Genomic DNA, 6,108 nt, shown 5'->3' on the forward strand with positions numbered 1-6,108 from the left:
AGGCGCATGGGAGGGGGGACGCAGGGTGGCATAGAATGCTGGGAGGGGAGATACAGGGTGGCTGAGGATTAAGGGAGGGAGGATGTACACAGGTTGGCATAGGACGCAGATTGTGAGGGGGCATGGTGGCACAGGATGCAGTATAGGAGGGGGAAAGCAGAGGGACAGAGGATGCAGGGAGGGGAGTCGCAAAGTGGTGGAGGATGCAGGAAGGGGAGATGCAGAGTGGCGTTGGTTGCATGGTGGCAGAGGATACAGGGAGGGGGACGCAGGGTGGCGGAGGATGTAGGGTGACAGAGGGGAGACACAGAGTGGCATAGGATGTGGGTTTGCGGAGGATTCAGGTAGGGAGGGGGAAGCAGGGTGGCGTATATGTATGTATGTATGTATACATATATCAAAAAAAAAAATTATATATATATATATATATATATATATATATATATATATATATATATATATATATATATATATATATATATATATATACATATACACACACACACACACACACACACACACACACACACACACACATATACATACATATACATACATGCACACACACACTACTTCACTGAGGCCAAGCATTATTATTTCTCCCATTGCCATGTTTAATTACCCTCCTCCTGGCCACCCTGACCGTCTCCTGCTGTTTATGTTGTGCAGCTTTTGCTAGCCTGGCTGCCTGCTCCTGCCGCCACCACCGCCCATCGGATCCAGTCCAACGGCGCGAAACAGTCCTGCACGCTGCTGCTTCTGGGGTCAGTGGCAAACGCAGGATTTTTAAAGGGGGGTTTCCAAATAATTGGTTGCGGACCAATGAAAAAAAAATATTGAGCAGAATGAACGTCCAATATACACTTTGTTGTGTAACAATAAATAATATAAATAACATTTGGGCATATACTTATACACGTAATGCCCACAGTAGTAACGACGCTTATACACATAACGCCAGCAGTAGTAACAACGCTTATACACATAATGCCCGCAGTAGTAATGATGCTTATACAGGTAACGCCCACAGTAGTAACGATACTTATACACATAATGCCCGCAGTAGTAACGACACTCAGTGTTCGCGAAAGCCCCACAAATAAGTGGGTCCCGGGGACCCTTCACTTCTAAAATTTGGGGTACTACCTGACCTTTTTTGGGTCCCAACGGAATAAAGCCTCCTCTCCCCTTCACCCCAGCATGGCACATGTGGGTCGGGGGGGGGTAAAGTATCAATTGGCCCACTCGCTTAAAGATACATATATACAGTACTAGCAACTATATAAATCCAAAAATAGGGACAGTGCGTGCCGAAAGGACGCGCCAAAAATGTAAGGCATGTTTTTATGGGGGGGAAGTGGTGTGGCCACATTATAGTACCAATTCACATTACAGCACACACCGTAATGCCCAGTACACATTACAGCACACACCGTAATGCCCAGTACACATTACAGCACACACCGTAATGCCCAGTACACATTACAGCACACACCGTAATGCCCAGTACACATTACAGCACACACCGTAATGCCCAGTACACATTACAGCACACACCGTAATGCCCAGTACACATTACAGCACACACCGTAATGCCCAGTACACATTACAGCACACACCGTAATGCCCAGTACACATTACAGCACACACCGTAATGCCCAGTACACATTATAGCACACACCGTAATGCCCAATACACATTCTAGCACACACCGTTATGCCCAGTACACATTATAGCACACACCGTAATGCCCAGTACACATTTTAGCACACACCGTTATGCCCAGTACACATTATAGCACACACCGTAATGCCCAGTACACATTATAGCACACACCACAATATAGCACACACCAAATTATAGCACACACCGTAATGCTCAGTACACATTATAGCACACACCGTAATGCCCAGTACAAATTATAGCACACACCGTTATGCCCAGTACACATTATAGCACACACCGTTATGCCCAGTACACATTATAGCACACACCGTTATGCCCAGTACACATTATAGCACACACCGTTATGCCCAGTACACATTACAGCACACACCGTAATGCCCAGTACAAATTATAGCACACACGATATGCCCAGTACACATTATAGCACACACCGTTATGCCCAGTACACATTATAGCACACACCGTAATGCCCAGTACACATTATAGCACACACCGTAATGCCCAGTACACATTATAGCACACACCGTAATGCCCAGTACACATTATAGCACACACCGATATGCCCAGTATATATTATAGCACACACCGATATGCCCAGTATATATTATAGCACACACCGTAATGCCCAGTACACATTACAGCACACACCGTAATGCCCAGTACACATTACAGCACACACCGTAATGCCCAGTACACATTACAGCACACACCGTAATACCCAGTACACATTAGAGCCCACACCGTAATACCCAGTACACATTACAGCACACAACGATATGCCCAGTACACATTACAGCACACACCGTAATACCCAGTACACATTACAGCACACAACGATATGCCCAGTATATCGCATCCCGTCCCCAGCCCTCAGCAGCAGAATCGACTTACACGTGGAGGGCGGCAGAAGGATGCACAGAGCCACAGACACGATGACAGTGAACCTCTCAAAACAAAGGGCAGGGCGTGCGGCTTTAGTGATTGGCAGGGCGCACACTTGCAGTGATTGGCTGCCGGGCAGCCACTGTGCAATGATTGGGTCCCGGCGGCCGCTGCAGTGATTGGCTTACAGCGGCTCACAGGCGCAGCTAAGCGGTGACCGTTTTATGGTAAAATACGCGCTATAGCGCGTATTTGTGAACCCTGACACTTATACACATAATGCCAGCAGTAGTAACGATACTTATACACATAATGCCCGCAGTAGCAATGATGCATATACATGTAACGCCCTCAGTGTGGCTGGGTGGTGGGTGAAGGAACTTGCGCGGCAGGAGGGTTGAGTGGGCGGTCGGCTGAGTAGGGTGCTGTGTAGGCAGCTGAGTGCATCATCGCCGCAGCCATGCCCCGGGCCAGCTGTACCCATTGACCCTCCCTGTCGCCGGGCCTGAGTACATCCCCCACCCCCATAGGCAGACATGTAATCAGATCCCACTCCAGCACAGCCCCCAGCCCCCCCCACAAATAGGCAGACTTGTCACATTCACATGCCCCAGGCCCTCCAGCACCCCCCCCCCCATAGGCAGACAAGTCACATACCCCTCCAGCACAGCCCCTATACACAGACATGTCACATGTACATCCCTCCAGCGCAGCACAGCTCATTCTCTCCCCCCACCCCATAGGCAGAAATTTAAGACATATTCAGAATTCGAATAAGTCTGACATGTCTGCCTATGAAGGGGGGGTCTGAATGTCACATGTCTGCCTATGGGGGGGGGGGGGGGGGTCTGAATGGCACATGTTTGCCTATGGGGAAGCTGAGCTGAGCTGGAGGGGGATCTGACTTACACAGTGAGTCTGTCTGCCCTAATGCAGACAGCAGACAGTCACAGACCCCCTTCCCCCTCATGTACAGGCATGTCACATATACAAATAATCCCCTCCAGCACAGCCTACACTGTAAAACTGGCACATGCTGTTCCCCAGGTCCCTCACACACACAGTGGCAGGAGTGAGTCTCTCTCTCACCCCTTCCCCTCCCTTCTCCTCCCCCCAATTCCCTAACAAGGTTGCCAACCAGTGTCCCCAGAGCCCACAGTGTGACTCACATATTTCTGAAGGCTGCAGCCCGGCCACAGCGCTGCTGCTCCTCGAGTCCTCGTCTCTCAGGCTGACGTCATCAGTCTGAGAGGTGCTCCCCCTGGCTGCCAGCAGCTGTATCTGCAGCTCATTGCAGCCGCAGCAGCAATGAGGAGGAGGGAGGGAACGGAAGTACACACGCAGCCATCTTCATTTAGGGCGCAGTGCCGCGGCCAGCCAGCACAGAGATGCCGCGGCAGCCCAGTTAGGTAGGATAGGCGGCCGTTCTGCCAGAAAAGGTGCCGGCCCACCGGGAAACGGCCCGGTTTCCCGGTGGGCCAATCCGCCCCTGGGGGTATCTCTCTGACTGGTATGTCTCTCTGACAGGTGTGTCTCTCTCTGCCAGGTGTGTCTCTCTGCCAAGGGTCTCTCTGACAGGTGTGTCTCTCTCTGCCAGGGATATCTCTCTGCCAGGGGTCTCTCTGTCAGGTGTGTCTCTCTCTGCCAGGGGTATCTCTCTGACTGGTATGTCTCTCTCTGCCAGGGGTCTCTCTGTCAGGTTTGTCTCTGTCTCTCTGCCAGGGGACTCTCTGACAGGTGTGTCTCTCTCTGCCAGGGGTCTCTCTGTCAGGTGTGTCTCTGTCTCTCTGCCAGGGGTATCTCTGACAGGTGTGTCTCTCTCTGCCAGGGGTCTCTCTGACAGGTGTGTCTCTTTCTGCCAGGGGTATCTCTGACAGGTGTGTCTCTCTCTGCCAGGGGTCTCTCTGACAGGTGTGTCTCTTTCTGCCAGGGGTCTCTCTGACAGGTGTGTCTCTCTCTGCCAGGGGTCTCTCTGCCAAGGATCTCTCTGACAGGTTAATCTCTCTCGCTCTGCCACGGGTCTCTCTGACAGGTGTCTCTGTCTCTCTGCCAGGGGTCTCTCTGCCAAGGATCTCTCTGACAGGTTAATCTCTCTCTCTCTCTCTCTGCCACGGGTCTCTCTGACAGGTGTCTCTGTCTCTCTGCAATGGCTCTCTCTACCAGGGTTATCTGTCTCTCTGTCAGGGGTGTTACTGTTTCTATGTCAGGGGTCTCTCTATCTTGTGTCTCTGTCAGGGGTGTCACTGTACCTCTGTCAGGTCTCTCTGTCAGGGGTGTCACTCTTTCTCTGTCAGTTGTTTCAGTCAGGAGTCACTCTGTCAGGAATGTCTCTGTTTCTCTGTGAGAAGGTCTCTGTCAAGGGTGTCTCTGTTTCTCTGTCAGTTGTCTAGGTCAGGGGTCTCTCTGTCAGGTGTGTCTCTGTTTCTCTGTCAGTTGTCTAGGTCAGGGGTCTCTCTGTCAGGGGTGTCACTTAATGTCAGTTGTCTCTGTCAGGGGTCTCTGTGAGGGATGCCACTGTTTCTCTGTCAGGGGTCTCTGTGAGGGGTGCGTGTCACTGTTTATCTGTCTGTTGTTTCAGTCAGAAGTCTCTCTGCCAGTGGTGTCTGTCAAGGGGGTCTCTGTCTCTCTGTCAGTTGTCTAGGTCAGGGGTCTCTCTGTCAGGGGTGTCACTTAATGTCAATTGTCTCTGCCAGGGGTCTCTCTGTCAGGGGTGTCACTGTTTCTCTGCCAGGGGTCTCTGTCATGGGTCTCTCTGCCAGCGGTCTCTTTGTTAGGAGTCTCTCTGCCAGGGGTCTCTTTGCCAAGGGTGTCTCTGTTTCTCTGTCAGGGGTGTCTCTGTTTCTCTGTCAGGGGTGTCTCTGTTTCTCTGTCAGGGGTGTCACTGTTTCTCTGTCAGGGGTGTCACTGTTTCTCTGCCAGGGGTCTCTGCCAGGGGTCTCTTTGTTAGGAGTCTCTCTGCCAGGGGTCTCTTTGACAAGGGTGTCTGTTTCTCTGTCACGGGTGTCACTGTTTCTCTGTCAGGGGTCTCTCTGTTTCTCTGTCAGGGGTGTCTCTGTTTCTCTGTCAGGGATGTCTCTGTTTCTCTGTCAGGGGTCTCTCTGTTTCTCTGTCAGGGATGTCTCTGTTTCTCTGTCAGGGGTCTCTCTGTCAGGGGTGTCTCTGTTTCTCTGTCAGGGGTCTCTCTGTCAGGGGTGTCTCTGTTTCTCTGTCAGGGGTCTCTCTGTCAGGGGTGTCACTGTTTCTCTGTCAGGGGTCTCTCTGTTTCTCTGTCAGGGGTGTCTCTGTTTCTCTGTCAGGGGTCTCACTGTCAGGGATGTCACTGTTTCTCTGTCAGGGGTCTCTCTGTCAGGGGTGTCTCTGTTTCTCTGTCAGGTTTCTCTCTGTTTCTCAGTCAGGGATGTCCCTGTTTCTCTGTCAGGGGTCTCTCTGTCAGGGGTGTCTCTGTTTCTCTGTCAGGGGTCTCTCTGTCAGGGGTGTCTCTGTTTCTCTGTCAGGGGTCTCTCTGTCAGGGGTGTCTGTTTCTCTGTCAGGGGTGTCACT

This window comes from Crinia signifera, chromosome 19, assembly GCF_055691185.1.
Source record: "Crinia signifera chromosome 19, ASM5569118v1, whole genome shotgun sequence".
NCBI lineage: Eukaryota > Metazoa > Chordata > Amphibia > Anura > Myobatrachidae > Crinia > Crinia signifera.